This window comes from Tachypleus tridentatus, chromosome 5, assembly GCF_004210375.1.
Source record: "Tachypleus tridentatus isolate NWPU-2018 chromosome 5, ASM421037v1, whole genome shotgun sequence".
Taxonomy (NCBI): domain Eukaryota; kingdom Metazoa; phylum Arthropoda; class Merostomata; order Xiphosura; family Limulidae; genus Tachypleus; species Tachypleus tridentatus.
Genome location: NC_134829.1, coordinates 54,874,715 through 54,890,626, shown reverse-complemented (window position 1 = coordinate 54,890,626; position 15,912 = coordinate 54,874,715). Strand labels below are relative to the sequence as shown.

At 36.4% G+C, this 15,912-nt stretch overlaps 1 protein-coding gene and 1 pseudogene across 3 annotated transcripts in view; one reads left to right on the top strand and one right to left on the bottom strand.

The window, feature by feature from the left end:
- The window catches only part of LOC143251196 (lysine-specific histone demethylase 1A-like), a 198,030-nt gene that overhangs the window by 136,037 nt on the left and 46,081 nt on the right, over window positions 1-15,912 (top strand). The gene's annotated exons all lie outside the window — the stretch shown is intronic.
- LOC143251195 (toll-like receptor Tollo pseudogene) lies at window positions 1,502-8,809 on the bottom strand (annotated as a pseudogene). Its single transcript, XR_013028532.1, has 2 exons — window positions 4,699-8,809; window positions 1,502-2,045 (listed from the first exon to the last, which is right to left on the bottom strand). The product of XR_013028532.1 is annotated as a toll-like receptor Tollo pseudogene (transcript).

Sequence of the window (15,912 nt, the reverse complement as noted above, 5' to 3'; positions counted from 1 at the left end):
CTGGTAGTACTAAACAATATACAGATGACTGTAGTCTGTAAATTGAGGGTTATTGGATTAATAGTTGCGTGGTTATATGTATCGTTATTTTCTGCACATTTGGATTATCTGGGATTGTTTTACTTGGAAATAGTACAAACAATAATTTCTCTACTTAAAGTTGTACGTATTCCTCGTCTCATTTCAAACAGCTGGCTTAACAGAAACCTTTTTATTCGATAGTATTTGTTTTCTGTGTATCCCTAACAATGAGTAACTTCAAAGTGAAAAGCAATAGTTCCTTATTTTAATTCTGTATCACTAATTCCAACTGTTTACAAAAAGAATGATTTATACTAAATGTACGATTGCACTGGATGCCACACAGAATAAAATATATTTAACTGATTTCGGTCAGTTAGTGTCTTAGAATCTCTCCCACATGTGGTTGAGTTTCTTCCTAACGGTTTGGTTTACTGTACGTCCATATATTTTGTATTCAAGACAAATATTTTTGTAGTTTCGTTCAGGCCTCTATGTTTCCACCCCTCCGCTGTCTGATATTAATTGGAATACTTCTAAGACGAACAGATTATTGAAACATATGTTCGTACTTTGTGCTCGAGTGTATGTGCAGAATTTTCCCGCGTGACCCGGAGTAATCACATTTTAAATGTAATACTGAGTTAACTCAAGTATCGAACTTCAACAAGGTTATCGGTTTACTATCCTTCACGATTTAAGGTCCTATTACTCTCTTATCACTTTGCTGCAATACATAAGTACATACCACTATCACCGTTCAAGTCAATTTTTGGAAATTAGTTTTCCTTTTAACCATGACTTTTCCTTTTCTCGCGATACAGCAAGGTTTGTTCGGCTCCTTTTAAAGACAAGAGAGTTCAGAGTTACATTTTACGCAGCCAAATGTTAATCATCTGTTTATAAACAGTAGATAAAACGGCCGTAACATAAATTATGCTAGTGTTGATTGACTCCGTGTAAGAGCAGTTGTTTATTGTAGTGTCGAAATGTGATTTACATTCGATATCGAGTTACTAGATAACACATGCTAACAGGGCAGTCTTGTCATAGTTTTCTTCCTTGATCTTCGACTAGAAGGAATCACAGATGGTAGTGTCAATGAATAACGCCCCTTCCTCCCCAAGAAAAAAATTCCAATTTCTATCTATTAGTGTCTGTGTACAATTAATTTTCGCGGTTTATTTTTGCCTGGAACATTAAAGCTTGCAGGACTTCTGACGATAAGTAGTGTGCTACAATAGTGTCTTTGTTTAGAAGCTAATGACACATTTGAGTGTCTAGTGTCTCCACAACCTTTTATTTTAAGCCTTTTTTTTTAAATAATCTTTCTAGACAGGATATTTTTTTCATTTTTTTTAACCTGGGGTATACTGTTAGAGGGTGGGGCAGTAGTTTTTACTCAGTAACGATTTAATCGTACTTGTAAATATTTAGCGTCTATTTAGTTTCATTTTGTTTTTACAAGAGACAGAGAAAGTTAGTTTTAATTCTTTATTTAAAAGATTAAACACAGGAACAACAGTTGATCTCGGACAAGCAAGCAAGAAAACCACAAGTCGTGCGTTTATTGTTTTTTATGTAACATCGGTGAGGCATAAAACTGTTCAGACTGTTTTTCATGTAACATCGGTGGCGAATGGGTGAGGCATAAAACTGTTCAGACTGTTTTTCATGTAACATCGGTGGCGAATGGGTGAGGCATAAAACTGTTCAGACTGTTTTTCATGTAAGATCGGTGGCGAATGGGTGAGGCATAAAACTGTTCAGACTGTTTTTCATGTAAGATCGGTGGCGAATGGGTGAGGCATAAAACTGTTCAGACTGTTTTTCATGTAACATCGGTGGTGAATGGGTGAGGCATAAAACTGTTCAAACTGTTTTTTTATGTAAAATCGGTGACGAATGGGTGAGGCATAAAACTGTTCAGACTTCATTTTGGCTCCACCTTTTTTATTCTGCTGCTTCTTTACTCCATTCAATAAATACTTAATGGCACAGTGCTCCAAATTCCACATGCATAACTAGAAATTTATCACAAAAGATGGGCCTTCTTATACACTTCTTACATAGAACCAGTCTTAAGGTACAGACAGACAATGGAATAAAAGCAGCTATTGACTGGCGTGTTACTTTGCAGTATACATAACGCAATATTTATTAATGCACCCCTGAAAGCTACATTACATTATACTCACAAAGCTTATTGGAATTGCATTCTGGAACTGAAAGTACGAACCTTTTTACACAGAGTAGATGAAAAAAAAAAAAGCCATGTCTATTTCTATCGTCAATAGTCCTTATATATCTGTAATATTTCTATTGTCAATAGTCCTTATATATCTGTAATATTTCTATCGTCAATAGCCCTTATATATCTGTAATATTTCTATCGTCAATAGCCCTTATATATCTGTAATATTTCTATCGTCAATTGCCCTTATATATCTAATATTTCTATCGTCAATAGTCCTTATGTATTGTAATATTTCTATCGTCAAGAGTCTTTATATAGCTGTAATATTTCTATCGTCAAGAGTCCTTATATATCTGTAATATTTCTATCGTCAATAGCCCTTGTATATCTGTAATATTTCTATCGTCAATAGCCCTTATATATCTGTAATATTTCTATCGTCAATAGCCCTTATATATCTGTAATATTTCTATCGTCAATAGTCCTTATATATCTGTAATATTTCTATCGTCAAGAGTCTTTATATATCTGTAATATTTCTATCGTCAAGAGTCCTTATATATCTGTAATATTTCTATCGTCAATAGCCCTTATATATTGTAATATTTCTATCGTCAATAGTCCTTATGTATTGTAATATTTCTATCGTCAAGAGTCTTTATATATCTGTAATATTTCTATCGTCAAGAGTCTTTATATATCTGTAATATTTCTATCGTCAAGAGTCTATATATCTGTAATATTTCTATCGTCAAGAGTCTTTATATATCTGTAATATTTCTATCGTCAAGAGTCCTTATATATCTGTAATATTTCTATCGTCAATAGTCCTTATATATCTATAATATTTCTATCGTCAGTAGTCCTTATATATCTGTAATATTTCTATCGTCAGTAGTCCTTATATATCGGTAATATTTGTCCACCACATTGCTTATTAAATATTCATAATCCTAACAATTAGAATCTTTTAACACATTAAGTACAGTGTTTTTTATTTAACGTTTTTAGTGATTTCTAATTCTCTTTAACTATAATTTGAATGAAAAAAATATGTACATTTTTATTGCCGTATCGAAAAAGAAATGCAATATGAGTGTTTGTGTCTTACGTTGTTCATACTAATTTTAATTGAGAACGTGACAGAAAACTTTTACGTTTTAAACCTTTTAAGTTCTCATAAGAGTCAAATACAAGGTTATAACAGTAAACCAAACTTCGCTTGCGTTAAAAAAAACTTGCATTTTGGCACACCGAACACAAATTAGTTACAAGTCTGAAATGATACGTGTATAAAGAAATAATAATTATACATCAGTTCATTGGCCTTTATTTCTCATGCATTTGTGAAGACCACATACAAAATTGCTTACACTTGAAAAAAAACCAAAACTAACTCGTTCCATAAAATTCGTTTCTAACCGATTAATTAAGAACTGTTCCGATCTTTAAAAAGTACATTCCGTTATTAATGGTTAGGATCACATGCACGTGTTGGTAAGTCTTACAGATTTCAATCTGCACAACACAAAACGTATGCCAGTGTGCAGTTATGATACTCTCGATAAAAAAAAAAAAAAACTGAGGGGAACTGCTCCCCTATTTGACGTGATCACAAATAATTTGGGTTAGGTTTTGGAATAAATTTAACGGAGGGCAGAAATCTCATTTGTTTTCTCCTTGTCACTCGTAGCCTGTTCCTGGAGTTTCGTAACGAATGTTGTGTCACGTACAACGTTTGATTCTTTTTAAAGCTGGTTTCGAATCCTAATGTGTCATACACTAACATGTTAAGAAGAAAACAGTAAGTACAATATTATATTTCATGCTTCCAAGCTCACCCTAGTGGTGTAAACCTGGTGGCGATGACTTAGAAATCTCGTCTTGTATCACTGATAAACTGTACCAGTAATAATGCAAAGTGGAGAAAACGTTTTATTAGCCCAAGCGAGGTAGGGGGGGAACGCTGTATTAGTCCTAAGAAAAATGACGAATATACAGTTTTTCTTTCCTCCCCCAACTTTTCTACGGATTCGTTTTGATTGTCCGGTATGCCTTGTTGTCTTCGTAAAACTATTCACTTTAAACATAATCTAAGGAATTCTATTGTTCACAAATCCTGACATGATAAAAGACTAGTTTACATATTGTGTGTTTGATAACCGTTACAGTTAGGCTTAAAAATGATCAAACCAAAATACGTCACGTACCATTGCATTCAGCGGTAGCTGCCAGAGTAGAAGTCTGTCCGAACAACTAATATATAAATATAAACTACTACCTTATATGACTTTTCCCAAAGCAGGTAGTAAAGACTGCATATATAGAAGCATCACAGCTTATGGTTGGCATTTCAAACATATAAATTATTTTAAATCTTAATAAACATGCTATACACACGCCTAAATATTTACAGGTCTGTTTGATCCCTTTTTACAAAAGAAAAACATTAAATCGTTAACTGCCGTATATGGACTCACCACTTGTTGACTTAGATTGTTAAAATGTTCGTCGTCACAAAATTTGTTTTGTCAAATATGTACGGCTACACTTGTGTGGTCTTGACGGCGACGTTCGGACGTTCGTTGGCGAATGTCTGGCATGGCGTATCGCAACTTCTCCCAAAACAGTTTTTCTCCCCAGCGAAGGAATGTATTATTTTTTATCCACGATCTAATCTCGGGGTCTAGGTCTCTTTGTATCACCTTTCCTAGAAACACAACAATTAACCTGTGTTTGTTGGAGCGGAGGACTTCGTGATGGGCAGCCTTAAACTCGTATCTACACCACTCGCTCTTTAGGAAGTTTTCCGACAATATCACTATAGTTCGACGGCTGCTTTCCATGGCCTCAGTAATGGCGTCCGACATGTACCCGCCGACGGGCAGGTCGCGGTAATGAAGGCACAGACGGTACGTTGGGTTGCCGTACTCCAATTCGGGCGTTAAAATCTGAGTCACGAACGTTTCGTCCTTTTTACTGTATGACACAAAAGCATCAAAAAGTTGTTCTTTCTCTGTCTCGTTACAGCGGTGAAACAGTCGAATACCATACTTTGTGTAACACCACAGACTCATTCTCTTACGGAACACTAACACTAAAGCTACGAGAATTAGAAGGATCACGAGCAGAGACGCGGCTGTGATAGCGATGTACAGAATGTCTTGTACTCTGTCCTTTCTTATAAAACTAGTAGAAGCAGTGATATTGTTACAGGAAGTGGTATTGAAATCTAACAGCTGAACCGTGAGACTTTCGTTAAAGACGCACTGTACTTCAGCTATATCTTCTACAAAATCCACCCCTTCTTGAAACCATTGACTAAAAGTTTCGAGAAACTCGCATTCACACGACCACGGATTATGAGCTAGCCGTAATGCACGTAATTGTATATTGGGATCAAAACCGGGAAACTCCACGAGCGAATTGTGTTCCAGGTGGAGAACCTCTAAGTATCTCAGTGCTGTAAACGTCGTGTTGCTTATGGCCTTCAAAGAATTGTAAGAGAGGTCTAACTTTACTAGCAGCGTAAGTCTGTCAAACTCAAAACCATGTAGAGTTCCTATCTTATTATGCTGTAAATTTAGTTCTTTTAAAGCCCTAAGTCCATTAAAAGTACGATTGCTGATCACGCGAATGTTGGAATTATTGAGAAAAAGAATTTTCATGTTTTTTCGACCGATGAAAGTGTGACTATACAAGCTGGGAAAGTCGTTGCCGTCCAGGTAAAGTTCAGTAACGTCCATGGGGATTTTCGGAGGTACCACACTCAGGTGGAGAGAGCTGCAGTCCACAATGTTTGTACTCCAGCTCTGATCGTAGTAACATGTACAATTTTCGGGACACACCATTTCACAATCACAAGCGTCAAAGTCGCAGCAGTGACACAGTGCGAAACAGTGACTCCTGTACTGACAGAGAAACTGTGATGAATTAGCTTTGATGAGCGGTACAGAAGCTGGCAGTCTGGTAGACAGTTGACAAACGATTTTATCAACATCGACCATGTCGGGATATTGGCGAGATTCGCCCAGTGATTTCAGTCTTTGCAACCATTCCATGTTGCAATCACAAATGAAAGGGTTTCCAGAAACTGAAAATTCAGGCAGCGGTTTTCTAGAAATCACAGCTGAGAGTCGAAAAGAGTTCATTTCTAGCGTTTTTAGTTGGTTCTCTCGAAGATCTACCCTAGTAAGATTGGCTTTGCCAAGAAATGTGAATGGTTTGATACTGTGTATCTTATTTTTAGCCAAGTACACGATTTCTATTCCGTGTGGTAAGGATGAGCTCTCAAGCTGATGAATTGCGTTCGAGGATGCATCTAGTGTCCTCAGTTTGAGGACCGATTCCAACTGAAAATAATTACCTAATTCTTCTATTTCATTTTCATGAATATCTAGCCATTGTAAGCCTATAGGAATTAAGGCATAGTCAAACCAGCCTATTTTGTTAGCAGAAACGTTTAACATAAGCAAGTCATGGAGATTACTAAATAATCCATTTATGTCTGTGAGAAGATTGGAATCGAGTCTTAGGGCGTGCAGATCGGGGACGTCGTCTAGCGTCCCTTGTTCCAGTGCTTGTATTTTATTTCTGGATAGATCAAGAATTCGTAAGGAAGGCAGGTTCTGGAAAACACCATTTGTTAGATTTCCAATCTCGTTTCCCATCAGGCGTAAACTGTACAGTTGATTGAGCCCTTGGTAGGAAGCATTGTGGATATCGGAGATGCGGTTGTCTCCAAGCTCCAGGCTTCTCAGTTGTCTGAGAGATTGCAGAGAGAGAGGAACACTAAACAGATGGTTATTTCCAAGTGATAATTCCATTAAACTCGTGCAGTTCCTAAAAGAATCTGGATGGATGGCGTTGATGTTGTTATGGTCGAAGGACAGCACACTCAGCACAAATAGCCCATTAAGAGTCAGGTATTCTATCTGAGTAATACGATTGTGACTTAATATGAGAGTGTGTAAGTTGTAGAGCGATGCGAAGGTGTTTTCAGCTATGTTTTCAATTTTATTATATTGTAGTCGAAGCACTTGAAGGCTGTATTGAGACCGGAAAGTTGCCGTTCCTATCTCGGTTATTTGATTATGGCTCAAATCAAACACAACTAGACGAATTAAGTCCGCGAATGTGTCAGAATTAATCCATTGACTGGAAATCCTGTTGTAGCTCAGATCAAGGGTCACAAGCTTTTGAAGTCCACTAAACAATCTCGGGGGTATTACGCTAATGGAGTTGTTCTGTAAATGTAATTCGGATAATTGGTCCGTGTGTTGAAAGAAGCTGGGCGGAAGGGCGACCAGTTGGTTATGAGATAATTCTAATGTATGGAGTTGGTTGAGACCTTCGAGGGCGTTGTCCTCAGCGCGCCCTATCTGGTTGAACTTGAGAGACAAAATTTTCAGTTTAAAGGACCTACTAAACCCCCGGTTTGGCAGCACTTTAATCCTGTTGTGCGAAACGTCCAATTCTTCTACAACCGTATTACACGTGGCGTGAGTTTGATGTAAGGCCAAATCAGATACTTCGTCGAAGAGGTTTGCTGTGAGGTTAACGTACTCCAACTTTGGTAAGCCACAGAATACTTTTGGTGGTAACACATCAATATTGTTAACACTGAGATCAAGTCTTTTTAGACTACCAAGATGGGAGAAACTGTCAGGAAACACTTTCAGGGGAAACTCGCCCCACCTGCTGTTGTAAGTTCGTAAAGTTAGGTTTACAACCTTCGAAAGGCCTGTGAAAGCTAAGGTTGGTATCTCTCGCAACTTGCAGAATTCTATGTCAAGGTTTTTTAACTCCGACAGGTGTGCAACTGCATTGTTTAGAAGAGAACTTTCAAACAAAATGTCCTGGCACTTCACTGTCAGACTGATAGTGTGTGCTGACTGGATGACACTGAAGTTGGTGTTGTCGAAGACACCATTGAGGGTCCTGAGATTACACGTCAGGGACACGTCGCTGCTTCCAACACCACCGAGAGGCTCCCAGCGGCAGTCCTCCGGTGCCACGTAATGGACGGCACACGTTGCCGAGACAAGCAACACACAAATAACCCATAACAGTCGATGTTGTTCGTCCATGTTGGTGATTCATATGTTATCCTGAATCACTCTGAGGCTGTAGGATAGTAGGGTCTAGTCCCAATTTCCAGCTAAATGCGTTTAAGTCCATATCTGTAAATTATAAGATCGTCCACGGTAACGGAAGAACGAGCCCTCCGAGGACAATAGTGCCTAGAAGAGCAGTTAAGTAACTTAAGACTTTACATAATGACATAGTGACACGTTGTAGTTAAAAAAAACAACAACACGAGTTCGAACTAGGATCACTAACAGGACATCTTTGTGTCTGAAGGAATGTTCTACCCTAACGTTAACTGAGAGAATTATTAGTTACTAAACTTGAACAATCACAGCTTCAACGTACAGTGCCGTTATAACTAACTCGACTGTTGTTGGCTCAGCTCCCAGCTAAGAAACTGGACGCGTCTACTTGCAGTAGGGGGGAGACATCTACTGGCAAAACTGGTCCCTGGTTAAAACGGGGCTCCGCCTCCAAGGCCGGACAGCATTCCTGGAAGCAATTTTTAAACCTGTGCACTTTTTATGGGTGGCCACTATTTACCTTATCCTGTTGTGTTGTGAACAGGAATGAAATAACATGTGGGATTTGTAGTTATTGTAATTGTGAAAGCAGTTATGTAACATTAACCATTGTACTGGGTCGAAGTCCTTTGACACTGGTAATTTTATTACCTTCTTTCTCTCTTTATTTCTACTGAATATTTTAAATTCGTAAAACCAAATCTTCCTTCGTGACAGCTTTAAAAGTATCCCAGATATAGTTGTTTACCATTGTCTGATCTCAAGATAATAGCATGACGTAAGCTAAATTTTGACATAGAATTTTCTGAGCTTTACTTAGTACTAACTGAGATTGTTATTATTTCTTATCTGTTCGGAACTTGATTGTAGTTGTTTAGTATTGTAAAATGTGTTATATACTTATTTGTTGTTCTGTAGTCAAAACTGTTTCGCGAAGAAAAGATACGTAAAAACAACGCGCACTTATTTCTAGTTATAACCTACACAATGTTTATACCCTTGTTATTATAACGAAGTAACTGTTTTGGTGCTGTGAAAACATTAAAATACTTATCGTGTGTACGTGTACTGGTTGACATCGTAAACTAGTACGGATGTTAAACAGAATCGAACGAAGGTAAATTTCATACTACATATTGTTTAATGGTGCCTGAGGTTGGTTCATATACCGTATTTAGCCTATTGTTTAATGGTGCCTGAGGTTGGTTCATATACCGTATTTAGCATATTGTTTAATGGTGCCTGAGGTTGGTTCGTTTACTGTGGACAACATGTTATTCCATAGTCGATGGCTTTTGTCAACAGCAAGACTACTCAATTAATGATCCAATTCACTATTTGTTATAGGTTGTGGTTTTCTTGTGTATTGATTTCTGATACATTTATTCTACAGATTGGCTTCATTATACAAGTTGGTTTTTTTTATTATAATATTGATGTTCGGAAACTGTTGAAGTTAGAGAAAATTCCTTGTGTCATCTGTTTCTTTAATTATTGTTTCTCCTCACAAGCATGCATGCATACATACGTAAGATATAAGTATGCACTTTGCTCGATTGGTTTGCTCTGCGTTAGACTGAAATACCAGTAAAGTGCCCAAGATAATGAAGGAATTTCAATATCTTACGCTCATATCATAGTTTCATAGAGCAAGGTTAGAATTTATAATGGATAAATACGTCAATTATACAAATTTAGAATCAAACAAGTAGTATATATATACATATTGTAGTTAAAAATAACAAGTAAAAAACTTGTACCAACGGAGTTTAATCAGATTTTGTAATTATAACCACAATAATTTTAGTAACGCGAACAGTAAAGAGTAACTGGAGAATACAACAGTTCCGGAAACTATCTCATAATGAAAGAAGGACTTTAATTGGTTGTGATGGACACGTTCAACACAATAGAAGTGTCATTGTACTATTAGATTGAAATAGACTTCGATCACCCATCGTGCTTTTGAAGTCGTGTCCGCACAGTATATCGTTTTGTTTCTTCTGGTCACTGTGAACTGCCTGTGTTCGCTTTATTTTTATTCTAAGTTTTGCTATGCGACTGGCAATCAATAGTGCTGTTACAAGTATTTATTGTGTGGTCGTTGACACATGTCTCGCTACTAACTGGTACTACACGTTTCTTATTGTCACGTGCTCATTATCATCCCAAAGTATATGTATTTTTAAAATAACAGTGGTATTAAACCTAGCGATATGCCTTGATCAACTTAACTTTACGGAAGTATATAAATGTTCATCTGGAAGTACACAGGAATGAACGCTCATACTTAATTGTATAGGAGAGAAGCAGTAGTGCGTAACAAGGCTGCTTAATTCAGGATTAACAATTACAGATAATTATTGTGACGAATATGGTTCTGTAAAAATACGTTTTTTTTCTTTTGTTTTTTTAAAGAAAGCTTTATACTAGGGAATAACTTGAGATTGGCCGAGAAGAACGACTTCAAATTATTTAGTTTTTTTTTTTTTAAAGTCAGATCCAAATAGGTAACTATTTTAAATGTATATTCTACAGACAAATTATAAAAGGCCCGGCATGGCCAGGTGGTTAGGGTGCTCGACTCGCAATCTCAGGGTGGCGGGTTTGAATCCCTGTCACACCAAAAGTGCTCGTCCTTTCAGTCGTGATTGCGTTATAATGTTAGGATCACTCCCACTGTTCGTTGGTAAAAGAGTACCCCAAGAGGTGACGGTCTGGACTTACACTGCTAGCCCAGATAGTTCTCGTGTAGCTTTGCGCGAAATTAAAAAACAAACAAATTATAAATAAACTCCACGTAAATAAATTTTATTACTCGTGTATTTCAGCTTTTTTTAACAACTGGTAAGTAGGTTCGTTATGATAAAACGTGAATTAATATATTTCACGATAGAGTAACAAATCGTTTAAGAACTAGTAAGAATTTTCCTGTGTCGTTTAGTTCTCGCAAATTAACTAGTCATTAAATTACAAACTTTAGTTCATTTAAATATTAAATAAACTAAACGTTATATATTCAAATATTTATTCTGTTTTTTAAGAAGTAATATTTCCATTACGTGACAATTAGAGAATAATGTATCGTATTATTGGAAGATGTTTGTTGCTTGATTGATTAGTAATAAATAGGAAAACACGCACGCTGATACTTATACATATACATACATATAAAAAACGTTAAACCTAATCCTGTTTTTATTCTGTTTCAGTTATGCAAATGTGGTCGAGTTCTTGTTGGTTTTAGTAGTGATTTTCTGTCGAGTTTGTGAGGTTTGCTGGTCCTTGTTGTTTTTGTATGTAGGAATGTAATTATTTTTTTGTAATTAATGTTAATTTTATGGAGGTATATTCATTACTTACTTCATAAATATTACAGGAAAAATGAATTTTTTTTGTTAAATTTTGAATTTCTCGAGCATTAATTTATTTTAAGTTATTTGTTTAAGTTAGCAGAAGAAACGTAGCACGCGGAGCTCACGAGCTACGTGTAAAACCTGTATTTTTTTGTTAGCTTGAGAGTAGGTAGTGTTGGACGGCGGGTAATGTGGCTAGAATTCTTCATAACTGTCAAGATAACATCGCCTGTACGAGGACTTGTGTTACTAGTTTTTCTCATCATTAGAACTGAGGTGTACTTGCTTGTCAGAAACCTTTGAATTTGTTATTGTATAGTGTTTGCTATTGTGGAATCGTTTTTGTTTTTTGTTGTTTTTTTTTCCTTCTTTTGGTGTTCCCTCCACGGCGGTGTTGGCAGACAGCCGGGCCTATTTGCTACGCTCTGGAAAAAATGCACAGAGACGTGTGTATTAGCAAATGTCTCTCAGATGTCCTCCAGATATGCACACATACGTCTTGTGGTGTTTGTACGAGTCATCTCTTATTTCGCTCATCCTGGAAGCTGTGTACAATATAATATGGATAACGTGCAGAATGTTTATCTGGATGTATTAACATACAGTTGTTTGTAAGCATGAATTACACGCTTTCACGCGTGGTAGTACGTATTTATACATGCTATCATGCTATGAAATGCACTACAGTATTTTTAGAAGGGAAAGGCCAACCAGATGAATCAGTCTAATTTATTAGTAAAGGGACCATTTACAAATTTCCAGTCGCTCGGGACTGTGCTTGTCACACAGTTTATATCTTTTAATTGTTTTACCTGCGTGACAATCTGTGAAATGTATTTAAAAAAAACTCATGAAAATAAAAGCAGACAATTATAATATTCTGGGGGAAATTTTTTCAGGGTTGTCCCCCTCTCTCAATCGTGTGTGGCAAAACCTAATATACAAAGTAAACATTTAGGTGGTATTTTACCAGTTCTCAGTGGTAGGTCAGCGGTAAGTTACTGAGTTACAACGATTAAATCCATGGTTGGATTCCCGCGGTGATCACAGATGGTAGCCCATTTTGGCTTTGCGCTACACTAATCAGTTTTTATGTACATAGACTGGGCCACGTGATACCGACGAATAGTGATCTGTTTACAAGTGAAATAGATTTTAAGTCACAACATCTTTGGAAACCGGAAACTTTTAACATTAGAACATCAATCCCGATTGCACTGTTATATTCTGTGCGAATACGACCAGACGATTTCCTCCATGTTTTTTATAAAACAATCAAACTGTTGAAGATACCCTGTTCTACATTATATAAAAAACAACGTTGATACTTATTTTGAACCAGTGGTATGACAAAGCTGTATTGTTTGGTGTCGCACTTTATACTATTGTATTATATTATTATTATTATATAGACAGAATGTGTGCCGTGTTAACCCTACAGTGTACTACAGCTATTGGTGTTCACTCTCTAATGTTGTAATATATATTTAAACAGACAAGACAGAATGTGTTCCATGTTATCCCCACACTGTGGTACAGCTATAGGTTTTGATGTCCGATTCTATAATATTTTAATATATATTTAAATAGACAGGACAGCACGTGTTTCATGTTAATCCCACAACAGTTCGTTTCACTTTGTGACAACGGTAATTCTTCGAATTTACAACGCTACAATCAGGGGTTCGATTATCTTCGGTATACACAGCAGATAGCCTGATACGGCTTTGCTATTTAACAACAACAACAAACAACACGTGTGATTTAGCTATTGGCTTGGATCCCATTTTATTCGTGCATATAAAGAATTAGGACAGTTTATGCCATGTGTTAAAATAAACACGATTTGATAAGTTCCTTGTTTTTGCTATTCGTTGTGTGTAGCAAGTGTAGTACCAGAACCTAATACTGTATGCATATTATGGTTGTACACTGCCCTACCAAGTGTACACATTGCTAAAAATCCTTCCATGAATCTCCTCGAAATAATGAACGACATCTAGTGAGTTAAACGTATTTTATTTACAAACTGCCTCAGGTCTCGACCGCCTGCCTTTGAACGTGCTTGTTACCAGTAGAGAAGACCGGTTTGGTATAATACCCTGTGTCCTATGTAGACGCACTGGTTCCTCGCTTCGCTACGCATTCACTTTAGTTATGTATCAATGTTGGAGGTATCCAGTTTTAGTTAGGCCCTTGGATTTAATTTTTTTATTCTACCATTGCTTCTAGTTGCAGCTATTAATGGTCACATTCAACGTACTGAACAAAGGAAATGTTTTGTTTTTTTCCTTAATAAGAGACAGGCAAAAAAAATTACTTGTACAAAATAATTTCACTACATTATATGAAAGTACCTCGTGTGCGTGTGTTCCGATGTGTAAAGTGAAAACACATTCCGTGAACGTAATCACTTTAGTTCCTATCCGTATGAGGACCACCAACAAGTCAGTCAAGGTTTCGTTATTCAATGGATTTATTTATCTTCGCTTCGTAAAATCAGTTTTTACGCTCAGATAATACGCACGTGATACGTAGGGTGTTTTCTTTGTTGGATGTTAAAAGGTTTTAAAATCCAAACGTTACAGAACCGTGATTTTAGTTTCATGTTTTGGGGGATATTCAAATATCACAACGTTAAAGAAATCTGAAGATTAGATGCGTATAACACAAAACTAATATTTCAGTCCTCATTGTTATATAGTATTTAGTCAGTTTGTTTCAGGTTTTCAGTATATTATATACAAGAAACAAACTACATAACTAACTGTGTGTATGGTCTCGACAGGGTTATATGTTTCGGAATATTTTTTTAAAGTTGTAGAGTAAGTACTACGTAAATATGCATGAGTACACTAGATGTCGCTACTGGTGATCGCTTTGTGTATTGTTCCACTGGTTCATACTTGTAACATTTTCCTAAAAAAAGTTTTTGAATATGTCACAAAATAAGTTACATCGGCTAAAGCATTTATTCACCATACTTAATAAAACTAATTTTTTTGAAAATTATCTTTTCTCCTTCCAAACGAAATACAGAGTTAGAAATACAAAATACCGTAATGAAACAACTAAAGGCGTATTTCATAAATAGATATAAAACTCGCAGTTCTTTAGTAAATATAATATAATATATTTTTAAATAAAAAGTCTTTAAGAATTCCTTTTCTTTGTTTCTTGTAATAAGAACCGAATTCTGTTTTAAAACCTTAACCCTTGCAAAAAGACATTTAGGATTTTAAGTATGATATTGCATATTATTTGCCTTCTCGGCTTTAATACAACTTTTTCTTTATAATATGTGCAAGTTGTTTATTTGTTTGTGGGCGTAAAGAACGCTTAAAATGGTAGTTTGGTTGTAAACCTCAGAGTACTGAAAGTACAGCTTTAGGTGACGAAAGAGGTTGGTAAAAAAAACAAACTTGAATGCGGTTATTCTTAGGCGCTGCAGGCAATAGTTTGTTGGCAGTTACTACATGTGGTTCAGAAACGGCAACGTAAAAGTACTGCTGTTTGTACAGAGGTATTTATTGTGCGTGAAAATTGTGACAAGTTATATACAATAACCCAAATGAGGGGGGCTCTCGTTACTTGTCCTTTATGTTTGTTCTTGGTAATGGTAGTTGATTATTTTCGTGGGTGAGTGTGTGTGTGTGTGTTTAGCTCTGCTGTAATGTAACGTGAGATGATAAGAGAGATTGTGGTTATCAAAACAGTACTTAGCCTAGCGGATAGTGCCCCGGTATTTAATCCCGAGAGTCTGTGGTTTGCGTCCCTTTGTCCCAAAACCGCTCTTAGATTGTAAATGCGTTATAAGAATGACGTGCAAATTCCACTGTTCGATTAGTCAGCACTTTAGTGTGTCAGTTCAACATTAGGAACTCCTAGCGTGGATAGCTTTTGTGTGGCCTTGCGTGGATATCCGAAACAAATACGAAAACACTAGTTTGTCAATATATATTGTGGTTAGGGTTAAAGGTAGGTGCAACAGATTTCTCTGTAGCCAACTCTACGACATACACTTGTAAACGTTAGAATTAACTTACAATGTGTTGGTGGGGGAAGGTTCAAAACAACAGTACTTAATCAACGTGTTAAAGTCAAAACAACAGTACTTAATCAACGTGTTAAAGTCAAAACAACAGTACTTCATCAACGTGTTAAAGTCAAAACAACAGTACTTCATCAACGTGTTAAAGTCAAAACAACAGTACTTAATCAACGT